Raw genomic sequence first — 27,937 nt, forward strand, 5'->3', positions numbered from 1 at the left:
CGGAAAGTGTCTAGGAATGCTAGATTCAAGCAGATACAACTACACGTCACACACAGGGCGTAGGGGCGTAAATATGACCCATTATGCCATCTCACAGTTTCCGGAAGCGGTTGAGCAAAGATGCCCCAGATGCGAAAGTGACATGGCTGGGATGCTACACATGTTCTGGTCATGCACAGCGATTAGGTCCTTTTGGCGAAATATAGCGGGCAGAGTCACAAGGGGAAGGATCAACTTGCTGGAGTGGCAACCTGAGGCATGCCTGCTGGGATTGTTTCCTGCAGCGGTGTACAGAGGCACACCTAACCAAGACCTCATCTGTGTCATGGCCAAACCTAGGATTGCGCTAGCATGGAAGTTGGCAAAGGGCCCCTGAATAGAGGCATGGTGGAAGACTTAAAGAAAGGGGCGTGGCTGAGACAGTGCTGAGGCACAGGGCAGTCTACAGGGGTCAAAAGGAGGTCAGTAATGATGTGACAGTGTGGAATGCATTATTCTAGATGATGCTTGCAACCCCGGAGGATAGGCCACCCTGAGACAGCAGGGAGGAGAGACCAGAGCAGACGGCAAGGTGGGGAGGGAGGGAGGGAGGAAATGGTAATAGCCTTCGCCGGTATAATGAGGCACATTGTCCGATTGCTGAAATGCAATAAAAAGGAGGATACAAGTCTGCTTTTCCTGAATTTGAACATCTCCTTTATGCACCACTGCACCAAGAAAATCTCCCGAGGCTATATGATCTTTAGAGAGAGATCTGTAGGGGCCTGTTCACTATCCATGAACTCAACACCCAAGTTATCATGAGGGATAACATGATACCCTTCAGATTCCAGCCCATGCTCCTAACAGGACATCATATATGGGGCCTTATATGGCTAAATGGATCAACTATCCCCTCTTCCCCCCCTTTCTATATACCTGACCTATAACTCACCAGCTCTCTGTTTTTCAATCAATAAAATGCATCCAGCCCGAATCAGTTCCACTGACAATGAGTGAATCTCTATAGGAGAGAGTTACAGGTGAATGCCCCCGTTACAGGTATCCAATGCTATTGGAAAGTGCGCACGAACTGATGAATCTGTCGAGGACCATTCCAATTGGAGCAAATGGTGGTCGTTGTGCATGGTTTTGATGACTTGGAAACGCTCAACTAAAGGCAGGAAACTTTTTGAGACCTACATGTAGTCGATAGTCGATGCCATGCCCTGGTTCTCCCATGTCGGCTGAGGAGGCTAATCGCCTATGCAATTGCTGTTCAGGACATGCATATCATAGGATTCCATTAGGTTACTCCACAGTTGTCTTCTAGTGTGGCGTGGATCGTCTAGGTTCCAGTCGTTGTCTTTAGCCATTTTTGATAAGTCTGGTATATTAAGGTCCCACATAGAATGAAATGAGCGGGTACAGGATTCGTGGAGATATCGTCCAGAATTTCAGCAATTTGATCAATATAATCTTCAACTCCCATCAAGATAGGGTTCCAGTAGACACTAATCAGTCTAACGTACGTAAGACTTTTAACGCCCCGCTGAGGCCCCTGGGTCTCCCATCCGATTGTTGAGACTTGGGTAAGCAAGTTCTTATTTAAAGACTTTAGGAGATTAAAGGGACTGCCTGATCTCACCACGGTCAGGAGGCTCGCGTAGGGAGGACCCATGGGCAGATCAATTCAGTCTCCCAAGTTTATTTCCGAGGGGACTGTCAGATGGGTAAAGCCCTGGGTGTTCCATGAAATCAGTTTCATCTTTCTTTTCAGAGGAGCAGTAGCAATCAGGGGCACATAAGGGTGACCCACAATGTTAACATTGGGTGGCTACAGGGATTTTTGGGCCACTAGGGCACCTGAAAACCACAACCAATCCCCATTGGCTAAAGTGGATTTTCTTGAACTTGCTTCCAGGCCAACACATTTGACCAAACGAGTGGAGGATACAGTTTTGAAAGACACAGATATTTTATCCGGCGTGCCAGACAGAACTCTGCCCACTCCAAGCAGGTACTTGTAGATTATGTCCCTCGTTGGAAAGCTTGAGATGGTCCCTGTTGCATTTGAAAGCAAATGGGCGAAGGTATGCTTGTGTCTGGTTTTAATGAGGTAGGGTTTTCACGGTTGTTCTCCTGCCACAGACTTCACCAGTCCTCTGTTCCTGTTCGATTCCACCTGAGAGTGGAGGGGGACTACACGGGCTGGTACTGCCTCGCTAATGGACTAGCGAGAGGCCGATGGCAAAGTGTTATTAAACTCCTCCATTTGGTTCATCGAGGTTGGCCACTTCACATCCCCAGGTTTTACAGACGCCAAGTCAAATCCCAACATCAATAAACTTTGAGGCCTCCATCAGCATGTTTTTTACCACGGGTGAGCCGATATGAAGGAACACGGCATCAAGACATCTGTCTTCAGAAAACTCTATCAGAGTCAGATCAGATGAGCGTAACTGTCTCAAGTTTGGAATTGAATAAAAGAGGTCTAGAATCGTTCTCCGATTGAAGGGGGTCAAATGGTTGCGATCCAGGATTTTGTCCAATTTAAGAGTTTGCGTGTGGGTAATTTGATTCCCAGGCCTATCTGAACAGTGGCCGTAGAGTTTCCTGAGTGGAAAGTGGGGCTCTGCATGCGCCATCCCACCTGCGTCTTCTCTGGCTTGGTGGATGATTTGGTTCCTAGGAGCTGAAGTAATACCCAGCTGCTGCTTCCTCGGAATTAAAGTTTGCGCCCTCAAGTTCACTTGCTGTTGTTTTTCATCCATTGTCAGAAAGATAGGCGAACCATGGCCTTGCTCCAGCGGCCTGCCCTCAAGAGGTCTTAAAACATTGCCAAGCCCCACCGGTGTGTCCTCCTTCTCCGATCTCTGACTGGATTTAGAGTCGTCCAGTGAGTAGGTCGATAAGTCCATCAGGGCTATCGAGGTCGGACTCAAGGCCTCCTCCTCAAGGGTGGTCGTAGGGAGGCAAGGTCGTGTTTCTTTGGAGGCGGTACTTCCGACAGGCGGGCCACAGGGGCCAGATTCCACAATCAGTTTTCGAGTGGCAGGCTTAGGGGCACCCGCCCTACCGGAGGAGCAAGATTTCCGAGTTGAGATCTGGACTGCGGGCCGGGGTTTGGTGGGAGTTTTGGTTGTTACTCCAACCACTGGGGGCTTAAGGGGAATGAAAATCGGGAAGGCCACACAAACAAGGGCCTCCACACTGACTGATGTAATAGCCTGAAGGGTCTTGTCGTTGCTAGAGCAGGAGTCCGTCCTTCCGTCTCAAACTGTCATAGTTTGTAAAGACCGCAGGTTAGCTGATCCTTCTCTCGTTAGATCAACCGATAGTGAGGCGTTGATGGTCTGGACGGACTTTGAAGTTGTAGTCTTCACAGGAATAGAAAGCAAAGACGCTTGCTCGCAATGGGGATTTGTGTTACGCTCACCTGGTATCCACAGGGACGCCACCCAGCCCTGGTTGGATGATTTGCACTCTCGAACCCTCTCCCGGTCCCTTGGCAAGGCCTCTGGTTAAAGATGGGTCTGCAATATAGGAGAGCTGGATTCAATACCAGATTGTCTTTATGTTTTCCCACCTCCCTTGGCCTCAACTCCTTCCTCCCCCTTGGGCCCTCTCCTCACCTTAATATTGTAAAAGGTGGATTCTCCGTCCTGCTCCTCGTGGCAGGGGCGCGTAGATGTGGGGGCGAGCAACGACCAAGTTACTTCACTGGTGCAAGCCCCCCTGTGGGAATCCAGGCCTGCTGCGACTCTGTAGGTTTGCGGCTTTACAGTCTTTATATGCAGTTCTTATGTTCCTCTTAGTTCGAATAATAATGTCTTGCTTCTTTCCTTTTAGGTATGTAAAGATATTTTGGTGTTGTCATGCAGTTTGAAGATGAGCATGGGCCGGTAGGCGAAAGAGCAGTGTGCGCGATGCTGTCCGGTGAGTAATGTGCGATGCGCGGCGCTGTTTCGCCTTTTATATTGCTAACCTGTGTCTTTTCTCTCCTTGCAGGTTGCGATGTTCCTGGCCGAGCGCCGTAATGTTCCAGCAATGGTACTGACCAGGAGATGACTATCCAGGTAAGAATTGTGTGGCTTTCTTCATTCGGGAGGAAATGTGAGTAAACGCTTACTAATGCTGTCTTTCTTTATCCTCTTTCCAGGTTATGGTATTCCAGGATGCATGCGGTGCCGGATGATGGAGTTCATACCTTCAGGTGAGTGGAAATGAAGTCGGCGATGGATTGAAGACAGGATACTGTTCCAGGTAAGTTTCGTAGTGTTCTTTCTTTCTCTGCAGGTCCTTGGTTTCAGGTAAGCTGGCATCAAAGAACTGGACACGGTGAGCGTTACGCTGCCCACAGCAGAATAACACAAAGCATGTTCTGCTGTTTGAGTGCGGTTTAAATAGTCCCAGGTAAAGTAGTCCAGATAAAATAGTCCCAGGCCTGCCACACCCAAAGTAGTCCAGGTAAAGTAGTCCAAGGCCTGCCACACCCAAAAGACTAGACCGCATAGCTCAGTTCCTTGTGACTGAGCTATGTGTGTGCCTCCATGTTGGCTGAACCTCCCCCACCCCCCCACCCCCAAGTTAAATAGTCCCAAGTAAATAGTCCCATTCTAATGTTGGTCTTCATGATGGTTATGAGCCTGGCGCCAAAGGTGCCAGGACTGACTCCAAGAGAGTCTTGGATGAGGTTTTAAGGCCTTTGACCTGGACCTAACTGGAAGGCTGACTTGCCAGTGAGGGCCAGGGGCAAGGGTCATGACATCACTTCCCATTCCCCCCAAGGCCCCTCTCACGGTGGCACTTCTGCCTGGTCCTGATTTGGCTGGTTAATTCTGATGGAACTTTTTAATTCAACGAGGTGCATGGATGTATTCACTAGGTTCCCATGATCTGTCTTGAGGGCCGTATCCCTTCCAATCAACTAAGTAGCATAGTCTGGATCTGGTGTATTTTGAGTCTAGGATATCCTTTACTTAAAACGCTGGTTCTCCGTCAACTAATACTGGTTTTGGTGGTGTTGTAACTCGAGTACCGGGTTGTACTGGTTTCAGGAGTGATACGTGAAACACAGGATGAATCTGCATAGTGGGTAGTAGGGCTAACTTAACGGCCACTGGATTTATTATGGATTCAATAGAATAAGGTCCCAGATATCGGGGACAAAAGGTCCGAGTCCCTTTTATGGGCACTTATTTTGATGCTAACCAGACCTTGACTCGGGGGGCGTGGCTTGATGGCTACGTGAGAGGACGTTCCTTGGAGGAGCTCCCGAAGATCCGATCCTGAGAAGAAGTGACGGTTTTTGGCGGACTTTCGAGCCCATGGTGCATCCAAGGGCGTATGAAAGTGGGGGGCACATGGTGAGTGCCCTCCCCACCAGTGAGACTGCATATCCACGAAACTAGACTTCGAAGAAGGTTGTGGTCGCGCAATGGAAGGACAGCACCCAAGATGGCCGCCTGTGGACAAAGGGCCATAAATGGTCCATGGAGCTGAGGAAGACAAAGTTGGTTGGAACGTGGGCGAGCCCAACCAGATAGACGTGTCGCATGTGCCTCTGGCTGAAGGCAAGAACATAAGGGCGAGCCACCACTGAGGAGGCCCTGGATCATGGCGGGCTAGCGGAGTGAACCCGGGTTCAGCGAAACCTCGTTGTGAGAGGGCCGGCGAGTGAACCCCGCGAGGTACTCAGCAGCGCCGAGGGTACAGCAGGGCGAGTGGGCCCAACCGACGCAGCAGGATGTCCTCCAAGGTGGTGCGACACCGGATCAAACAGCCCACGATGGAGGCCTACGCTAGGTCGCCATCGGGCGCGGAAGGGGGCAAGAGCAAAGAAACCCCCGCGGCGACGATGGACCCGCCGGGTACTATCCAGGAGGTGCTGGCAGCAATTGCCGACTTGAAGGTGGCCTGGGAGACGAAGCTGGGCCTAGCCATGAAAGAGCTGCAAGAGGGCCTAAACCTTAAGTTCAGAGGGTGAACCTGTTGCGCCAGGACGTGCGAAAGATCGCGGAGCGCACTGGGGAACTGGAGAAGGAGTTGGCCCCGACCACGGAGGTGTGCAATACACATGCCAAGGAGCTTCATGCCCTCGTGCAACGAGTGGGCAATTTGGAGGACAGAGCAGAGCAGGCAGAGGGGCACGCCAGGCGCAACAACATTCGCATAGTGGGGGTTCCGGAGGGAATGGAAGGATCGAACCCCACGGATTTCGTCGAAACCATGCTCTTGCAGGAGATTACAGGCGGGGAGCTGGCCCAGGGGTTTGCGGTCGAAAGGGCGCGTAGGGCCCTGACCAGGAGACCGGCCCCAGGAGCCCCCCGCGGCCGTTGATCGCGAAGATCCTGAACTATCGTGACCGCAAGAAGATTCTCGAATTTTTCCGGAAAGGAGGCACGATAGAAAGGGGGTCAGCGAATGTAACGGCGTATCCGGATTATACGCTGCTCGTACAACGCAGTTGGATGAACGGTGAAGAGGAGGCTTAGAGAAGCAAGCCACCGCTACATGTTGCTCTACTCCGCCAGGTTAAAGGTGTTTCATAAGAACAGATCCCTCTTCTTTGAGGCGCCGATGGAATGGTTGGATATGCAAGGTCGACCTCAGGAATCGGATGACCAGACAGAAGCGGCTGGAGATAAGTAGCACGTTGCAGAGGCACCCGTGAGGCCATAGTTATGACATTGGGACTGGCATATAGTATGATATTGTGCTTGTGGGGGGGGGAGTCACGGTATCTGCCGGCGGGTCCCGTTGAATTCACTTCTCCTAAATAGACGACTGGGAGCTCCTGGGGAGCAACCCCTGCACCCAATAGTAGTATATTTAGTTAGGTCACTGTTAAAGTGGTGACACCCCGCGGGGTCCTCGTTCTCGGATACGAGACGGGTCTAGACGTGGGTAGGCCTGAGATCCAGGGATGGAGCTGGGCTATTGTTGGGGGTTGGCGGGGAGGGAGGGGGGGGGAGTTGTGTGCAGTGGTGTGAAGTTGGGGAAGGGGAGGGGGGCACTGTTCGTGAATAGAAGGGAAATAGCCAGGGAACAATCCTACGTGGGGAGCATTATGGGAAGGGATGGGATGGAGATAGACCGACCGGATGGCATCGGGTAATCTCAGAATTGTGACCTGGAATGTACGGGGCCTCAACAGCTACCTTAAACGTAACAAAGTGATGTTGTATTTAAAGAGGATGCGCGTAGACATAGCCCTGCTGCAAGAGACCCACCTCACTAGAGAAAGGCTGGAGGTGGTCAGGAGGAAATGGAAGGGCACTGTTGTGGGAGAGGCGTACTCGGCGTATGCTAGAGGGGTTATTACTTGGGTGGCGCCCCATGTGCCGTTTCGGGTGCTTGATTCTACGGTGGACCCGGAGGGTAGAATGGTGGTGGTAACGGGTCTCTTGGAAAACAGAGAAGTGCACATCGTAAATTTGTACGCCCCCAATAACGATACAGCAGCTTACTTTAGGACCCTCTACGGTACACTTGGCCCCCTGGCAGGGGGTACAGTAGTGTAGGGGGGGGGCTTTAACTGTACCATAGATCCCAGAATGGACAGGTCCAAGGACAGGGCAGGAAAAACAGCACCGGCGGCTAAAGCGCTGAGTACCTTAATGAAAAACCTAGGCCTAGAGGATGCGTGGAGAAGACTGCATCCCACGGATAGACAGTACTCACACTACGCAGCGCCACATGATTTGCACACAAGGTTAGATTACATGTTTGTAACAGCCGAGATAGTGGGAGACATAGAAGGAGCGGAATACAAGGCCCGAGTACTATCGAACCACTCGCCCTTGGTGGTAGACTGGAGACACCAGCCCCCAAGACCGCGGATCCCTACATGGAGACTTAGTACCGAGGCTCTGCAGGACGAGGGGTTTCGGGAGGGCCTGAGGGATGCCATCGAAGAGTACTTTGATATAAATACAAGAAGCGTAAGCTCTGTGGGCACACTGTGGGAAGCGTTCAAGGTGGTGGTGCGTGGGGTAGCTATTTCCCAAGCTAAGGGGCTACAGGGAGGGGTCGAGAGGGAACTCCAGGAGGCGGAAAGGGAGCTAGAGGATCTCACGCGTTGCGAGAGCACCGCTCATGACAATAGAACCAAAGTAGAAGAGCTACAGTTGTCCTGCAGCGCACTCTGGGACAGACTGTGCAGACTCAACTACAGGAAATATACGGAGAGGATACACGCAGGGGGCGACAAGCCGGGCAGACTGCTGGCCTGGCTGTATAAGAGTGAGACCCCCCACTCAGTGATTAGTGAGATTCAGGACGAGAGGTTACATATGCAACACCCAGAAAGAGGTAAATGAGGAATTCCTTACGTTTTACAGACACTTGTGTGAGGATATGTGCCAAGACATACTGGACACATTGGGGGACATTGAGCTGCCCACCTTGGATGATCTAAAACGCACTGAGTTAGACGCACCCGTCACCTCGGATGAGCTGGAGATAGTGATTCGGAACTTGCCCACTTGCAAGGCGCCGGGTTCGGATGGGCTGCCCAGCGAGTTCTACAAAACGTACCAGCAAGAGTTGCTTCAGCCACTGCTTGCCACTTTCAACGAGGCCTATGAGCAGGGAGAACTCCCATTGTCCCTCCGCGAGGCTGTAATTATCCCACTCCTGAAACCAGGCAAGCCGACCGTGGAGTGCGGGTCTTACAGACCGTTGTCCATGCTTAACCAGGACAGCAAAATACTCACGGCGGTGCTGGCTAATAGACTGAAGAGGGTGATTAAGAAATTGATACACCCAGATCAGACGGGATATGTTCCAGGTAGGAACATCACCGATAACCACAGGAGGCTACACCATGTCATAGACCAAACTGAGGAAGACACGGGCGAGCTGGCTATAGTGTTGTTAGACGCGGTCAAGGCCTTCGACTCGGTACGATGGCCCTGGCTGAAAGCGGTCCTGAAGGGATACTGAATGGGACCTGGATACCTCAGATGGGTCCAGTTGTTTTATAGCACCCCGACGGCGAGGGTCAAGACAGGGTCCACAGTCTCAGAGTCCTGGCAACTTTGCAGGGGGACCAGACAGGGATGCCCCTGGTCACCTATGCTGTATGTACTGGCATTAGAGCCGCTGGCAATATGCCTGCGACAATATGGGGAGGTGGGTATAAGCACTGCCAGTGGAGAGCATCTGATATCATTATATGCGGATGATATGCTCCTGTATTTGCGCTACCCAGAGGAAAACCTACAGTACGTGCTAGAGGTAATAGAACGGTACGCCATCCTCTCGGGCATATCGGTGAACCCTGGAAAGTCCAGTCTGTTCCCTTTGGGCAGATATAGGAATGTCCTGGTGCAGAGGCTGCCTGTCCTGCTAATACCATGGCAGCCCGTGACATTTAGATATTTGGGAATAAATATATACCACAAGGTCGAGGCAGAACACAAGCACAACACAGAAAAGGCGATAGAGGTGATCAAGAACAGCATGGTATTCTGGTCCAGATTGCCCCTGACCATGATGGGGAGGGCGGCCTTGCTCAAGATGGTGGTCCTGCCTAGACTTTTGCACTTCTTCGTAAACGTCCCGTTCCTGATACCTAGGAGCCTATTTGCGAAACTTCATAGCGTGTGTAGGGGTTTCGTGTGGGGCAGCTCTAGGAATAGGGTTGCTCTGTGGAAGCTCCAGAACCCATGTGACAGGGGGGGGATAGGCCTGCCTAATTTTGAACTCTATTACCTGGCGGGGCAGCTGCAGTACATGGCCAGGTGGCTCTCGGCAGAAGCCAGGCTCCTGCGAGGAGACACAGCCCCATACTTTCTGATGGAAGTGGTGTGGTTGTGCAGAGACAAACTGATGGGCAAGGGGCGGCTACTGAGGCTGGGCTGGGAGATCTGGCACAGGACATGGAAGATGGGGGGGACTCGGAGCCACACTCCCAGCAGGCCCCTTTGGCGGCGCTGTGCGGGAGCGACTATCAACTACTTGAATCGGTCCGCAGATACTGGGAACAGGTAGGCTTAGCCACCCTCGGGGACATATGGCAGGAAGGGGAGGCAGTGGACTTTCAGAGGTTGCAGGAAGAGACGGGAGTACATGGTGGCCAATATATAACCTACACTAGGCTGGTGAAAAAGACTAGAGAAAGATGGCCTGAGACCGTGCTAGCGGAAGACCCAGATGCCTCCCTGGAAACTATGTATGATGTATCAGAGGGCGGGCATGGGGTCCTTTACTCCATAGGGTCTCATGTGTTTTTTTCTATGTGTGTTACACAGCACCCTCCGTGCAGTAACACAGGGGTGTCATAGTGACACCCCACCATAGACTCCATACCCTGGGACTGACTACTGTCTCCCAGGGCATGTAAAGTCACCATTGGCTTTACTAGTCCCAAATTATTAACAGAAACCAGTACAAACCATCCTATTGTGGACGTACTGGTCGGGGCAATTCGATTGCCCCGGGGTCTGTTAGTCGAGGGGGCACGTCTCCGTCCCCCCTGATCAAGTTTCGACTGGTGGCAGTGGATACTACTTTTTATATTCGACCGCGAATATATTCCTATGGGATTTTCCCATTGTTCGAGGCTACCAACTTTAATTATTTAATTCTCATAGCCTTGAGCATAACGCTGGTTTATTTATTTAATATTAATTCGCCGGTTGGTATTTTTTGCCAGGACTCGATTCTAAAATGGCGTTTGTGTTCTCTTCCATGACTCCAACCCAAGTCGAGCCCTTTGTTCCACTTTTTGGCAGGCTTCTCCACAGAAGCCTCCAAAAGTGGTGCCACTCTGTCTGGGTACCACAGGGGGTGTGGGAGGGGGTTTAGGCACCCTAGACTGAGTTACCTTGGTAACTCAAGTCGCACTCTTGTGTGATTGGCCCAAGTGGTGAGCCGGCCAGCTCACCACTTAGCATGTTTGATTGACAGCTAGGCTGAGTGAATGGGGGTGTGCTGCATAAAAGCAGGGCTTTGGGGACTGGAACTTCAGAAGTCGCCACAGGACCTGAGAATCTGACGAGGGAGAAGCTGAGCCGACCTACCACGACGACACCACCGGTGGAGCCCTGCGGAACCGACTCACCACTTCCCGACGACAGAGAAGATCTCCCGGCTGGAGAGGCTTCTTCCCCTGACTGGTGGGCACAACCAGTTTACCTTCTTCTCTTCGCACCCCAGACCGGCTTGTGGTCGAATTGCCCGTGCCAAGCACCCCGGCAACCAGATAGCCACTTACCACTGGACCGCGAACAAAAGGACCGTGCCTTTTAACTGAGAACTCCGCGGCTGGTTTCTGCCCTGGCAGTGCAACGGACTCCTGTCTTCCTCCCCGACGAGATCCTCTCTTCCCCCGGACGAAGCACCGACTTGCATCTGCTGCCAGGAACAACTGCCCCCTCTGGAGTATTCTCACCACTTTAAGGTACAGTGTCCGCCAGGGCCCCCTTTCTAAAGATTGCTACAAGGTAATAATAACCCCTTAACCTTCTGGACTGGGCTGGCCGCCTTGACCTTCTAACTGGTCCCTTTCTTTGGTCCAACTCCTTTTTGAACCGTTACAAGACTTTTGCGCACTGCAACCGTGTGACCTTGGACACATTTTGTTTTGATCCTCTTAAAGTGGATCCGGCCTACTGAACTCTAACTTCACGGTTTTACTTTGCCTTCCTCCCTTGTTGTGTTCTTGTAAAAGATTTGGGACCTGTTTCAATTTATTCTCTGCTTTTCTCTCCCTTTTAAAACGAATTATTAGAGTGCCATCTGCGTTTAAGCGCTCACCGCTGTCTGAAAATAAGTGGAGCTTTACTTAAGACTTGTCTAATATTCTTCTAAGGGAGTGTATATCTTTTAGTGACCGTGTTTTTGAATTGCTTACTATTAGTGCCTGTATGATTTTCTAGATGTGGTTTTAAATAAATAATTATATCTCTTTTACACCAAGCCCTGGTCAGTGTTAACTTGTTCTATGGTGTTCTTTTGACCTATTGTGAATACTCTGTATACTGCCTAACTCTTCTTGAGGGAAGTCTGACTGCTCAGCCACAGCTACCAAGTTAATCTGTGTGGTTCAGACTGCTACCAAGTGGGTTTACTGCCAAACACCTGTAGTCTTAAATCTTTTGCAGTGGTCCCAGAGGGAACTGCACAGGTTTCTGCCTAACACTGGTGTACAGCGGTGGGATTTGTATTGAGTATACACTTTAGAGTGCTTTTTGAACACTTTAGGACAACTAACCACAGAGCTTAGCACTAAAAAGCTGACTTTCTAACTATGTCTGCTATGGCGAGTTATACCCTAGAATCATTGTCTGCCAAAACTACTGATTGCTTAAAAGTATTGTGTAGACATAAGAATCTCTCTGAGAAGGGCAAGAAAATGGAACTTATAGAAAGATTGTTAGAAAACCAAAGTCTGGGTGGTACAGAGGAATCTACCCCCCCAGCAAATGTAGAAAACAGTGATGGTATTGATCTGAATCAAAGTCTTGATAATGAGTCAGAAGAGGAAAGTGAACCTAATGAAGTTAGCCACTTTGAGCCTCTGTCTGCCTTACCTACTGTGCCTATACCAGGTCCTACATGTAACCCTGCTTATTTTGAACTTGAAAAAATGAAGCTTGAATTAGAGTACAAACGTTTTATTGCTCAATCTGAAAGAAACCAAGAGCTAGAGTTCAGAAGAATGAATGCCCAGGCTGAGCAGAAGCAAGCTGAGTTAAGACTCAGAGGAATAGAGCTTAATCATGAACTAAAAATGAAAAAGTTGTCTGTGGAAAATGCTTCTCTCTCCTCTGGTTCCTCTAGGAGTTCCAGTCCCAAAAGACCTCGGATGCCTAAGGAATTAGTGGGTATGTATGAACCTAAGTTGGATGTGTTGGATTGGTTAAAAATGTTTCAGTATAATCATGGGCTCCAGGACATCACAGGGAATGAGGTACTTCCCTGGTTGTTCTCTAGGCTTCCCCCTATTGCAACTGATGTGGTAAAGGAGTTGGAAGAGGTGGATAAGAAGGATTATGAATGTGTGAAACTAGCTTTAATAGCTAGATTTGGGAAGACCCCTTCCCAGTACCTTAAGAGGTTTAGGACCCTCAAAAAGCATGATGGTACCCCTTGGGCTACCTGGGTCTGGGTGAGTGAAAGTTTGAAAAACTTAGAGGGATGGATTAAGGGTTACAGAGTTAACACTTATGAAGGAATGAAGAATCTTGTAATGTTGGAGTCAATTTATGATGCCTGCTCTCCTGAGCTCAGACAGCACTTGGCTGATTCAAAGGAATTAGATTCCAGGAAGTTAGCTAAGGCTGCTGACTTGTGGGTTGCCAACAGGGCCACTCACAAGGATTCTGGGGCTACTCAGAAAAAGGATGAGGGAAAACAGCCAAAAAAGGACTCCAAAGAGAATTCTAATAATTCCAATTCCAAAGAGGGCCCCAAACCAAACCAAAAGGGTAAGCTACACCAAAACCAACCCAAATCAGGCTAGTGTACCTCCTGGTGCCAAACCAGAAGGAGGTCAGAACAAGCCACCATTGCAGAAAGCATTTGGTAAATGCTTTGTTTGTGGCTCTACTGACCATGTGAAAGGAGATCCCAGATGTAAGGGTAAACCTTCAGGGGTCCAGCTTGTCTCCTTAGCCTTCGCTCCAGAGGAGGAAGTAGAAATGGCAAGTGGAAACTTTCTATTGCTGGCTGATGAACCCATTGGAGTCTCAGCCAGTGTTTCTTTAGTGTCTCTGGGTTTGTGGGAACAACAGAACTTAGATGTCTATAATTCTATCCCAGATAATACTAAAGAGTATTATAAGGACAGTGTCCAAGTGAATGGTCAGGAGACTCCTGCCATTAGGGACACTGGGGCCAGCATAACTGTGGTGGACAAATCGTTTTTTCAGGCTGAGGATGTTGCTAAGGCACCCCAACGCCTCACCAAGTTAGCTGGAGGGCCTGTGCAGATGCTTCCCCAATTACCAGTTCTCATCCAGTGTAATGACATGACTGAAGATACCTGTCAGCATACAAAGTGCGGTGCCAGGAAGGGTTCTGCTGGGTAATGACTTGAAAACTCTTGGAGTAGTGTCACATACCCCCAGACCTCCTAGTAAAAGGTTACAGGAGCTCACCAGACCTGCAAGGGAGAGAACTATGAGAGGTACTCCCAAGGAGATGATGAAGAAAGAGATCACTCCTGCTCCACTGGAGATGTCAGCTGCTGTCTCTAAGAAACTAGAAGAAAAAGGGAAACCTAAAACTTCTAAAAAGAACCTCACAGCCAGCACTCCAGTGCAGCCAACAAGGACTTCCCCTAGGTTGTCCAAAGTTACACCAGTAACTCCCCCTCCAGCTGAGGCTGAGAGGGAGGTACAACCCTGTGTGGTTGAACTAGACTCTGAAGAAGAGCTAGTGGAAGGCCAGGAACTCATTGAAGATCTGGATCCTGTTGACCATCCTGAGCTGCAGTCTTCACTGGCAGAAGGTGGACCCAACAGGGCAGACTTCAGTAAGGGACAGAGAGAATGTCCAACTCTGGAAGGTCTTCGCCACCAGGCAGATGCTCAGGCTGAAGGGCAAGAGCCTGGGAAATATAGGTTACACTGGGAAGATGGCCTCTTCTACAGTGAACCAACGGAGTCTGCACCTGGGGACAACAAACGGCTTGTAGTACCCCAAGAGAACAGACCACAGTTCTTGCATTTAGCCCATGAGATTCCTTTGGGTGGTCACTTGAGTTTCAAGAAGACTAAGGAAAGGCTCTCACTCTACTATTATTGACCAAAGATGGGGGCTGAAGTAGATAAATACTGCAGAAGCTGCCACACCTGCCAGACTTCTGGTAAGGTTGGCTCCAAGAATGTGGCACCTTTAGTGCCTCTCCCTGTAGTGGGAGTCCCATTTGAGAGAGCTGGGATTGACATTGTTGGTCCCCGTGATCCTCCAACTTCCTCAGACAACAGGTTTATACTTGTTGTAGTAAACCATGCTACTAGATACCCTGAAGCATTTCCTATGAGGACTGTTACAGCTCCGACTGTGGCTAAGGCCCTACTTGGTATTTTTACCAGGGTTGGGTTTCCTAAGGAAGTAATCTCTGACAGGGGGTCGAATTTGATGTCCCACTACATGAAAGCCATGTGGAAAACCTGCAGAGTTACTTACAAGTACTCAACCGCATACCACCCTCAGACAAATAGACTGGTTGAAAGGTTCAACAGAACCATGAAGAGCATGATAGGTGCTTTAGAGGACCCCCCCTTAAAAGGAAGTGGGACCTTCTACTGCCCTGCCTTCTCTTTGCTTATAGAGAAGTCCCTCAGGAGGGAGTAGGTTATTCTCCCTTTGAACTTCTTTATGGTCATCCGGTCAGAGGTCTGTTGGCCCTGATCAAGGAGCGGTTGGAGAGTGCTCCTTCCCCCAAGCCAGTCAGAGTGACTGACTATGTGATAGGTCTCCGAAGGAGAATGTCACAAATGATGGCAGAAGCAAGTGATAACTTGAAAGCTGGACAAGCATTGTTCAAGCACTGGCATGACCAAAAGGCTAACATGGTCGAGTTTACTCAGGACCAGCTAGTTCTCGTTATGATTCCAACAAGGCAGAGGGCCTTGCAAGACAAATGGATGGGACCCTTCAAGGTTGTGGGTAAACTTGGAGAGGTCAACTATCTGGTGGACTTGGGCAATCCCAAGGAGGCTCCACCAGTCTTCCACACCAACAGACTAAAAGCGTATGTCTCCAGACCTGATGTAGGAGCTTTGCTTCTAGCATCATCAGAGGAAGAAGAAGAGAGAGTGAAGCTCTTCCTGATCTCCTCAGAGGCTTACCTTTAGACGAAAAGATTGAAGGAGTAAATCTCTCTTCAAATCGGACACCTGAGCAACAGGAAGAGTGCAAATCTATGTTAATACAGTTTGCCTCTATGTTCTCACTTTCACCAGGCTTGACCCCTTGGGGACAGCATGACATACTCACTGGTGACTGTCTTCCAGTCAAAAGCAGAGGATATCGAATGTCAGAAAATGTAAGAACCCACATCAAAGGTGAGGTCAACAAGATGCTTGATCTCGGGGTAATAGAGCCCTCTACTAGTCCATGGTCTAGCCCAGTTGTGTTAGTACCAAAGGCAGGATCTAAAGAACTTAGATTCTGTGTGGATCACAGAGATCTTAATGCAGTCACTAAGACTGATGCCCACCCTTTGCCAAGGACAGATGAGTTGGTGGATAGACTTGGTGCAGCCATGTTCCTCAGCACATTTGACTTGACGTCAGGCTATTGGCAAATAGCCCTGACAGACCATGCCAAGGAGAAAACTGCATTTTCTACCCCAGTTGGCTTATACCAGTTTAACGTTATACCTTTTGGATTGAAAAATGCACCTGCTACTTTTCAAAGGATGGTAAACCAGGTTCTGAATGGGATGGAGGACATCTGCATGGCATACTTGGATGACATAGCAGTGTTCAGCAATTCCTGGGAAGAACATGTGGACCACCTGAGATATGTTTTGCAGGCTCTTGGAAAGGCCAATCTGACCATAAAGGCAAGTAAATGCCAGATTGGACAGAGTAAAGTGGTCTACCTTGGACATGAGGTAGGAGGTGGCGAAATAAGGCCTTTGCCCAGTAAGATTGAAGCTGTGCAAAATTAGACCACACCTACTACTCGGACCCAGGTGAGAGCCTTCTTAGGTCCTTATTACAGGAATTTCATTGAGAACTATGGGTCCATAGCTTCTCCACTGAATGTCATCTCCTCTCCTAAATTCCCTAAAAAGGTTAGGTGGAATGAAGAATGCAATCAGGCCTTTGAAACCCTGAAAAAGGCTCTTTGCCAAGCCCCAGTACTTAGAGCTCCTGACTATCACCAAACGTTCATTGTGCAAACAGATGCTTCAAATGTAGGAATAGGTGCAGTCCTCAGTCAACTGGATGAGAAAGGTAGAGAGCACCCCATTTGCTTCATCAGTAGAAAACTGAAGGATCCTGAAACAAGGTGGGCAACCATTGAACAAGAGTGTTTTGCTATTGTGTGGGCTCTGAAGAAGTTTAGGCCATACTTGTATGGTTCTACTTTTGTCATTCAGACTGACCACCAACCCTTGAGATGGTTAATGCAAATGAAAGGGGAAAACCCAAAACTACTGACATGGTCAATTCAATCTGCCTGCAAGGGTTTGATTTCACCATTGAGCACAGGTCAGGGTGTCACCACCAGAATGCTGATGGTCTCTCTAGGATGTATGTCATCGACTAGAGGTATGAGATTCATCCAGGAGTGGATTAAATCCTCCTGTCCCTTAGTCTGGGGGGGAGGGGGCGAGTGTTAGGGAGAATTCTCTCTTTAGGCTGAATTTCCTAACCTAGTGAGTCCCCAGCAGCTTTGCTGGATTTCTGGAGCTTGTTTTTTTCTCCTGCCAAGAGTGAGACTCTTTTTCTCCCACTCTTGGACATGATTTATGGTGTTTCTTTGACTGCTAATGTGTTTTATGGGCTATGGGGTCCTTTACTCCATAGGGTCTCATGTGTTTTTTTCTATGTGTATTACACAGCACCCTCCGTGCAGTAACACAGGGGTGTCATAGTGACACCCCACCATAGACTCCATACCCTGGGACTGACTACTGTCTCCCAGGGCATGTAAAGACACCATTGGCTTTACTAGTCACAAAGTATTAACAGAAACCAGTACAAACCATCATATTGTGGACGTACTGGTCGGGGCAATTCGATTGCCCCGGGGTCTGTTAGTCGAGGGGGCACGTCTCCGTCCCCCCTGATCAAGTTTTGGCTGGTGGCAGTGGATACTACTTTTTATATTCGACCGCGAATATATTCCTATGGGATTTTCCCATTGTTCAAGGCTACCAACTTTAATTATTTAATTCTCATAGCCTCGAACATACCGCCGGTTTATTTATTTAATATTAATTCGCTGGTTGGTATTTTTTGCCAGGACTCGATTCTAAAATGGCGTTTGTGTTCTCTTCCGTGACTCCAACCCAAGTCGAGCCCTTTGTCCCACTTTTTGGCGGGCTTCTCCACAGAAGCCTCCAAACGTGGTGCCACTCTGTCTGGGTACCACAGGGGATGTGGGGGTGTGGGAGGGGGTTTAGGCACCCTGGACTGAGTTACCTTGGTAACTCAAGTCACACTCGTGTGATTGGCCCAAGTGGTGAGCCGGCCGGCTCACCATTTAGCATGTTTGATTGACAGCTAGGCTGAGAGAATGGGGGTGTGCTGCATAAAAGCAGGGCTTTGGGGACTGGAACTTCAGAAGTCGCCACAGGACCTGAGAATCCGATGAGGGAGAAGCTGAGCCGACCTACCACGACGACCCCACCGGTGGAGCCCTGCGGAACCGACTCACCACTTCCCAACGACAGAGAAGATCTCCCGGCTGGAGAGGCTTCTTCCCCTGACTGGTGGGCACAACCAGTTTACCTTCTTCTCTTCGCACCCCAGACCGGCTTGTGGTCGAATTGCCCGTGCCAAGCACCCCGGCAACCAGATAGCCACTTACCACTGAACCGCGAGCTAAAGCACCGTTCCTTTTAACTGAGAACTCCACGGTTGGTTTCTTCCATGGCAGTGCAACGGACTCCTCTCTTCCTCCCCGACGAGATCCTCTCTTCCCCCGGACGAAGCACCGACTTGCATCCGCTGCCAGGAACAACTGCCCCCGCTGGAGTATTCTCACCACTTTAAGGTACCGTGTCCGCCAGGCCTCCCTTTCTAAAGATTGCTACAAGGTAATAATAACCCCTTAACCTTCTGGACTGGGATGGCCGCCTTGACCTTCTAACTGGTCCCTTTCTTTGGTCCAACTCCTTTTTGAACCGTTACAAGACTTTTGTGCACTGCAACCGTGTGACCTTGGACACATTTCGTTTTGATCCTCTTAAAGTGGATCCGGCCTACTGAACTCTAACTTCACGCTTTTACTCTCTTGTGTTCTTGTAAAAGTGTTGGGACCTGTTTCAATTTATTCTCTGCTTTTCTCTCCCTTTTAAAACAAATTATTAGAGTGCCATCTGCGTTAAGCGCTCACCGCTGTCTGAAAATAAGTGGGGCTTTACTTAAGACTTGTCTAATATTCTTCTAAGGGAGTGTATATCTTTTAGTGACCGTGTTTTTGAATTGCTTACTATTAGTGCCTATATGTTTTTCTAGATGTGGTTTTAAATAAATAATTATATCTCTTTTACACCAAGCCCTGGTCAGTGTTAACTTGTTCTATGGTGTTCTTTTGACCTATTGTGAATACTCTGTATACTGCCTAACTCTTCTTGAGGGAAGTCTGACTGCTCAGCCACAGCTACCAAGTGAATCTGTGTGGTGCAGACTGCTACCAAGTGGGTTTACTGCCAAACACCTGTAGTCTTAAATCTTTTGCAGTGGTCCCAGAGGGAATTGCACAGGTTTCTGCCTAACATTGGCCTTCTGTTTGAGGATGGTGACTTGTGGATAGTCGAATGTCAATTTGGGCCATTGAACAGCATTTCCTCCAGAAGTTGGATACGAACTGACTACCTCGATCTGAGATCAAGACCTTTGGAAAGCCATGTAGCCGTACGATTTCCTTCAGGAATACTTTTGCTAAATTGGATGCATTTGGAAGACCCTTAAAAGGAATAAAGTGTGCCATTTTAGAGAACAAGTCTACAACTACTAAGATGGTGTTGAATCCTTGACTGGGAGGTAGATCTGTCATGAAATCAAGGGACAGTGTGTGCCATGGTGCGGGAGGAATTTCCAATGATTGGAGAAGACCAGCTGGTTTCTGCTTTTGGGACTTGTTTTGTGCACACACACTGCAAGATTGGATACATTGTATGATGTCTTTACGCCATGTGGGCCATCAATAGTTTTGTTTTACTTTAGCTAGAGTTTTGCCAATTCCAGGATGACCTTCAATCAGGGAATCATGATAACCCGAAATAACCTGCTCTTGTAAATCTTTACTTGGCAAGTATAGACGGTTCCTAAAATATGGTAACTGGTCTTTAATGGTGTAATGTTCTCCTTGAGTACACCACTCTTGTGAGAAAGTGGGATCCATTAAGAGTTGGATCTTGTTTTGGAGTTCACCCTGTGTCAATGTTGTCTTAAGACCTAGGAGTTTGCCTTCTGGAATGATGGCTACTGGATCTGGTGTTATGTATACCTTTTCATCAACAGCCATGCGGGACAAGGCGTCAGCCGTTCTGTTTTAGATTCCTGGCTAGTAGGTGATCACATAGCCTTCTCAGCAAAGAAGAGAGCCCACCGCAGTTGACAGGATGATCGAGCCTTCACTGTTTTTAGGTATTGCAGGTTTCGATGATCAGTTATGACCATGACAGTATGTCTAGCACCAAGGAGATGGTGTCGCCATGCCTTGAAAGCTGATTTTATAGCCAAGACTTGTTTGTCTGTGATAGCATAGTTGAGTTCGGGAGGTGAGAATTTTCATGACCAGAAGGCAACAGGGTGTAACTGGCCAGTTCCTGGGTCCCTTTGTGAGAGAACAGCTCCCATAGCCATGCTAGAGGCATCTGTTTCAACTATATAAGTGAGGCCTGGGCGAGGATGCCGTAGAACTGGAGCAGAAGTGAATTTTTTCTTAAGTTCCTGAAAGGCCTTCTCTGCTTCATCGGTGCAATGGAATCTTTTATTGTTTTTTCTAAATAGTGATGTAATTGGATGCACTATTTGGGAAAAATCTGGGATGAATCGGCGGTAAAAGTTTGCAAAGCCCAACCTTTGATGTGAGGATAAAACCGAGGAACTCCACTTCGGTGACATGAAAAGAGCATTTTTCATGTTTAGCATACAGTTTATGTTGGCGGAGTCTAGTAAGGATGGAGCGGACATCATACACTAAGATGTCATCAATGTAAACCAGGGCGCAAACGTTGATTAACTCCCGCTAAACATCATTCATAAATTACTGGAATGCAGCAGGAGCGTTGCAAAGTCCAAAAGGCATTACCTGGTATTCATACAAGCCGTATTTGGTATGAAAGGCGGTTTTCCATTTGTCTACTTTCTTCACTCGAACAAGATGGCACGCCCCCCTAAGGTCCGGTTTGGTATAGATTCGGGCGTCTTTGACTTGATCCAATAATTCAGGAATAAGGGGCAGTGGATAACGTTTTTTTACTGTGATCTGGTTTAATGCGCGATAGTCAATGCAAGTCCTCAAATCTCCCTCCTTCTTTGGTACGAAGAATAAGGGACTGGCTGCTGGTGCTTTAGATGGGCGGATAAATCCATTTGCCAGGTACTGATCAAGATAAGATTTAAAATTGAGGTTTTCTGGTTCAGTAAGTGCATAGATTCGACCACATGGAATTTGCGCACCAGGTATGAGGTCGATCTGACAATCGTAGGGCCTGTGCGGTGGTAGAGTATTGGCTTGTTCTTTCTGGAACACGTCTTGAAAATATTGGTATTCATTTGGTAGAGTACTAGTCACACCTAGCACAATCGCCGCCATACTGGGAGCAGCAGTTGTACATAAGTGTGATCTATGTGGCTGTGAAAGCTGTGTCTCCCCTTTCTCTTTTCTTCCCTCCACACTCTCCTCACCTGAGTCCTCAGAGTCACCTGTGTACTGTAGATTTCGCCGGCTCAGGTAATCCCGTTCTTTTTTAGGTAGCACTTGCCTGTCTCGGTGAGAAGCCACAGTGACCGCTGACTGGACAGCCGTCCTGGGACCCCTTGACCGGGAACAGGCCGGACAAAAAGGGAAAAACCCACAAGTGGGAAAAAACCCTTAGGAAGTTCTGGTAAAGAGGTGTGGGACGTTCGAACTGGAAGCTGATGCGTGATCCACCGGTTAGAAAACTCAGGAGGGATATCCAATGCTCCAAAGAATGGTGGAAGGAACCAGGCCAAGGATAAGTTGGGAGCGGTGAGAGAAAGAGAAAAGACAGAAGAGAAAACTGATGGACAGAGAAAAAAGGAAAACTGGAGAGCCGCGAGAGAAAAGAGCGGCAAAGCGAAAGGATAAAAATAACACGCCCGCCGCCGGAGCGGCGAGTCTAGAAAGAGAAAAAACGAAGAAGAGCCGAAGGATCGGCAAGTACAAAATGCTGCAAAAGCAAAATAAACTGCCGCTGTAATCAAACAGCAAAATAGGTAAGAAGAAAAGAACTCCTATGCCAAAATGGAGGAGTGAGCAAGCAAAAGAGACCCGCTGCAAGTCGAGGCTAGCAGAGGGCAACGCTGGAGAGCGCAAAAACCAGAGCCGCTGGAGTGAGAGCCAGCAACGGTTGAAACGCCGCGACCGTCGGGCTTGGATGACAGATAAACTGCCAGCAGTGCTGTGATTGGTGGTGGTAGGTACTAGATACAAAGAAAGGACTAAATAGCTCTACCTGCCGGAGAGCCTCCAACGTGGAAGGAGCCGCCACCCGCGGTAGCGGTTGCGGATGACAATAAGTCTGTTTTTCCCTTTTCTTGGTAATAACAGGTGCAAGCACAATCATCGGAAAGGGCCCTTCTTGGCACGCCAAACTATTAGAGGGTTGTGAGCTACCAACCATAGCATCCCTAAGATTAGTCGAAACTGAGGAGCTTTGATGAGGTCGAATGCAATAGATTCTCTGTGTCCATCCTGGCACAGTAGGGTTAGTGCTGCTGTACATTGGGTTACTGGTCCGGAAGCTATTTCTGTCCCATCAACAGTAGTAACTTTTTCAGTAGTCGACTTAGAGCATAAGGGAAGCCCCATCTCTGCTGCCAGATCTTGGTCTACATAATTCCCAACTGCTCCGCTGTCTATGTATGCTTCGACAGCATGCATCCGAGACGGATTTTGGTGATTGATCAAAATTACTGGTAATGCAAAGTCTGAGGTCTGTGGCTCATCCTTCTTGCTTGACAAGCAGACCTCTACGCTTGCCGGGCTTGGTAGTTTTCCGACTCCTTGTTATTATCTTCCTTCTCTGTGGCTCCAACAGTTCTCCTTGGTGGTTTCACTGGACATTCTTTGAGGAAGTGGCCTGATTTTCCGCAATATAAGCATAATTGCTGTTGCCTTCTCTTGTCTCTTTCAGTTTTAGTTAAAGGGGGCCATACACCTCCGATTTGCATGGGTTCTACCGTGTTTTCCAATGTATGTGGAACATTATCCTTTGACCAGACATACACAGCTCGAGTGTCTAACCTTATCCGGTCTGCTTTTCGGTCTTGTAATCTGTGATCTAATTGCACCACAAGGTTGATGAATTCTCCACAGTCTTTATGTGGGTTAACCACTTGAGCAAGGACATCCTTTAGTTCCCCTCGTAGACCCCGATTAAATAGTGTGGTCATTTTTTCCTCAGGCCACCCAGCTTCAACGACTAGTCGGTTAAATGTTGCTATATATGTAAGCAAGTCTTGACTTCCTTGACGGAGTTTAACAAGGGGGGTACTGGGAGTCCCTCTGCCAGACATTAGTCCTGGTTACGAGAGACTTACCCAGCGTCTTTAGCTCACTATCTTCCACAAAGAAGAAATATCCCAAACATATCAGTCTTTGTCCTGCCCTGGGGCAGTCCAGCACCGAAATGCTAGGCAATTCTTCTCTGAACAAGAGTACCAACAGAAACCCCAGACACGTGTTTCGGTCTGGTTGGACCTCATCAGTAGGGTGGATCTGTGCCTCTCTAAGAATAGTGAGCAAGGGGTCCACGTCTGGATTCCCCTAGTAACTTAGGGTGAGACCCAAAGTTACTTAAATATGCAGGTTAACAAGGGGGGTCCTGGGAGTCCCTCTGCCAGACATTAGTCCTGGTTACGAGAGACTTACCCAGAGTCTTTAGCTCACTATCTTTCACAAAGAAGAAATATCCCAAACATATCAGTCTTTGTCCTGCCCTGGGGCAGTCCAGCACCGAAATGCTAGGCAATTCTCCTCTGAACAAGAGTACCAACAGAAACCCCAGAGACGTGTTTCGGTCTGGTTGGACCTCATCAGTAGGGTGGATCTGTGCCTCTCTAAGAATAGTGAGCAAGGGGTCCACGTCTGGATTCCCCTAGTAACTTAGGGTGAGACCCAAAGTTACTTAAATATGCAGATTAACAAGGGGGGTCCTGGGAGTCCCTCTGCCAGACATTAGTCCTGGTTACGAGAAACTTACCCAGAGTCTCTAAATACTCTCGGTAAGGCTCTTGTAACCAGGACTCATGTCTGGCAGAGAGTCTCCCAGGACCCCCCTTGTTATCTGTTCCTTGACGGAGTGACAAAAGTTTGTTGTCTAATGCTTGGCCTTCGGTATGACGAGCAAAGAGTTTTTCCATTTCCATCTGGAAACCCCCAAAGTCATGTAACAACGGGTTATCCTGACTTACCAATGGTACCGACCAATCCGCAGCACTGCCACTCAGATATGACAAGACAAAAGCAACCCGCACTTGGTCGTTAGGAAAAGCCTCAGCTCTGCAAAGGAAATGAAGACGACACTGGTTCATGAACGTTGCGTACTTCTTGGGGTCCCCTGTAAATCGTTTTCAGGTGGAGCTAAAAGAACTGCCCCAGGAAGAGTTATTTGTACTGGATTGGTGGAAGAAGTTGGTACAGGTGCTGGCGGAATGTTACCAGGCAATGGGGTCTGTCCTGCCTGTGATTGGAGCAATTGTCTACTTATTTTGTCGGTACGATCCTTAGTAACAATCAAATCCCTCCTAAGAGCGTTGGTTTCTTGCCTGGCTGAATGTACTTCAATGCGTAATTGTCCCAACAACTGAACTAACTGGTCAGTGACTGAAATCTCCATGACGCCCAGGTGGATAATATTATTGAGGCTTTGCATTCTGTTACACTCACCTGGTATCCACGGGGACGCCACCCAGCCCTGGTTAGATGATTTGCACTCTCGAACCCTCCCCCGGTCCGTTGGTAAGGCGTCAGGTTAAAGTTGGGTCTGCAATATAGGAGAGCTGGATTCAATACCAGATTGTCTTTATGTTTTCCCACCTCACTTGGCCTCAACTCCTTCCTCCCCCTTGGGCCCTCTCCTCACCTTAATATTGTAAAAGGTGGATTCTCCGTCCTGCTCCTCGTGACAGGGGCACGTAGATGTGGGGGCGAACAGCGACCAAGTCACTTCACTGGTGCAAGCCCCCCTGTGGGAATCCAGGCCTGCTGCGACTCCGTAGGTTTGCTGCTTTACAGTCTTTAAATTCAGTTCTTATGTTCCTCTTAGTTCGAATAATAATCTCTTGCTTCTTTCCTTTTAGGTATGGAAAGGTATTTTGGTGTTGTCATGCAGTTTGAAGATGAGCATGGTCCGGTAGGCGAAAGCGCGGTGTGCGCGAAACTGTCCGGTGAGTAATGTGCAATGCGCGGCACTGTTTCGCCTTTTATATTGCTAACCTGTGTCTTTTCTCTCCTTGCAGGTTGCGATGTTCCTCGCCAAGCGCAACTGTCACTGAGCTATGTGTGTGCCTCCATGTTGGCTGAACACCGCCTCCACCCAAGTTAAACAGTCCCAAGTAAATAGTCCCATTCTAATGTTGGTCTTCATGATGGTTATGAGCCTGGCGCCAAAGGCACCAGGACAGACTCCAAGAGAGTCTTGGATGAGGTTTTAAGGCCTTTGACCTGGCCCTAACTGGAAGGCTGACTTGCCAGTGAGGGCCAGGGGAAAGGGTCATGACAGCTTGTCCCAGCTAATCTGTCACTACTTGCCGTCACAAATCCCTCCAAGAAAATAAGTTTAGAGCGAAGCATGGCCAATAAGGTAGTATGGTCCTTGGCCGTGTCATTCAGTTGTTCATACAGCTTGGTGAAAGGCGACAGAGCAATAGCTAGTGTTGACATAATTGAGAACAGGTCCACTTTCTCCTTTTTATTCTCGACCGATGGTTGTTGGGGTCCAGAATGAGTTCTCGACCCATTTAAAAGATGATGTATTTGGGTAAACTCAGGGCAGGGGGGAGCCCAGGGAGGGCTCCGGACAGTATCTAATGGAATGTTTGAACATTCACTGGGGCCCTGGGCTAGACCTACGGGCCATTCCAAAGTTGCTGCTTTGGTATCAGGCCTGGGAAAATAGAGACCTGGCCTTGCAGTCCCCGATGGCTGGACGGCCCTCTGTGGGTCATAGACCTGGAAATCATTTTCAGGGGCCTCACTACTGGCCTCCAAGGAAAGGAGGGGCACGGGAAGGCTGGAAGGGTTCCCGGGTGGCAAGATGATTTTTTATTTTATTGGATGTATGGGAGGCAGTGAAGGCTCATTAAGAGTCCCTGGTGTAGAGGAGTCAGACCCGTTCGGGCGCGGCCGAGAGGGTAATAATGGTAGGGGTTTGAGGGAGAAGGTGGGAGCACAGAAGTTAAATGGAATTATCAGAGTCGGAGCCGCGGCGCTGGCCGCGGGGGTTTCCTCTGCCTCTCTGGGGGACCAAACGCAGGATTCAACTGCTTCGAGGAGGTCAGCATCGGAGAGGTCACCCAGGGTAGTGAAAGAAGAATGGAGGCTAGCTTTCTTTTTAAACATAGAGGGCACCACGTCCCCAGACACAGCGCCTCGTTTTGTTAATTTATGGAAAATGCGAGCCAGCTGTACCGGAAGTGAGGATGGTTTTGCTGCTGCCAGAACTTTAGCCCTGGAGCCCAGAGAGCGTTTGGACTTGGGTGCGATTGGCAGATCGAAGGCCCCTTTAAAGCCAGACGTTTGACCCGCCTGGCTGGATTTGGGCCTGGGGGACTTCCCTGCAGATGTACACCCTGCTATTAAGGCGCTAGCGCCCAGTACCAGGCTGTCTGACCCTTTGCCCCCGTCACCTCGATCAAATCGTCCAAGCTCGTCTCAGGGCTAGACAAAGCCAGTGGAGAGGCGACAAGTAAGACAGCAGCCTCTGGCTCAATGGACAGCGTGTCCATACACTACTGGGGGGAGGGTAGCCTGAGCTCAGAGATGACAAGAGGACTTGTGTGGACTAGAGCCATCGGGGTCAATAAGGGGGCGTGGGGAGGCTGGCCTGGGTTAGCCTGAGTGGAGAGTCTGTGGGCCTGTTTGTCTATGTCAGGAGAGGCGTTGAGACTGCAAGCGACATCTCGCTTGGAGTAGCACTTCGAAGAGGGGCCAAGCTGTTTGTTTGCAGAGGTCGTTGGGATTTGCCGTTGCCGAATCAGTAGGTGTAAGTTTAAGCCGTGTTGGGTGTACAGCAAACTCAACTTCAGAATCACAATGTAACCCACTTGGCCCAGAGTTCGCGTGCAGATTTAAGGATCCCAGGGAGAAAGGTGAAGTTGAAGATTCCCCGGGCAATAAACTGACACTTGTAGTGCCCAGTAGTGCTTCAGTAGAATGCGTTGAAAGTGGGCAAACAGAGTTATGAGCAAAGCAGGAGGGTGGTTTCAAGATTGCAAGTTTTTGTTTACTCATCTGCTGCTCGTTCGGGTCTGGTGCAGAGTCTGTGCGAGGTCTTGGAGAAGATACAGTTCGTGGAGGGGAAAGCGTTCTGCGACTCAACGTGGTCTGTTGGAGATCCTTAGAAGCATTGCCTCATCCATCGAACACCGAGCACCCGACATTCAGTTACACTCCGCTACTCTGGGTGGTTAAGAGAGTGGGCGTAAGCAGGAGGGGGGAGTGTCCAGGCGCAAACAGAGAGGATAGACTCAGCGAGTCACTGGAAGGCTGGTAACAGAAGAAAAGACTCAGCGAGTCTGCAGCAGGTAAGCACAATACACTATGCGCAGCGAGATCTTCAACCGTGATTTAAACAATGAAAAGGCAAATGACAGGGTTTCAGCAGTGTTAGTCCTTGCACACCTAACACTCAACCACTTATATATTTAGTTTTTAAAACTTTTGCCAACATCAAGTTAAAGACATTTCCTTGCACCCCTTTGTTGTTTTGTTTGTAGTGTGAGGGTCAGGATGTGACGTTTTGGACACAAGGATGGCTTTTCAGTTACTGGACACAGACCCTTAGTTTTTGGTCTCTAGGTAGGGAAGTTACTCTTTAGAATAGGGCTGAAAGAGGCATTTT

At 49.0% G+C, this 27,937-nt stretch overlaps 1 protein-coding gene across 1 annotated transcript in view; it reads right to left on the bottom strand.

Annotated features, from left to right (window-relative positions):
* Nucleotides 1–27,937, bottom strand: part of CIMAP2 (ciliary microtubule associated protein 2) — a 690,070-nt gene that overhangs the window by 109,169 nt on the left and 552,964 nt on the right. The window lies entirely within an intron of this gene.

This window comes from Ambystoma mexicanum, chromosome 1q, assembly GCF_040938575.1.
Source record: "Ambystoma mexicanum isolate Mex_15411 chromosome 1q, UKY_AmexF1_1, whole genome shotgun sequence".
In the NCBI taxonomy this organism is placed as follows: domain Eukaryota; kingdom Metazoa; phylum Chordata; class Amphibia; order Caudata; family Ambystomatidae; genus Ambystoma; species Ambystoma mexicanum.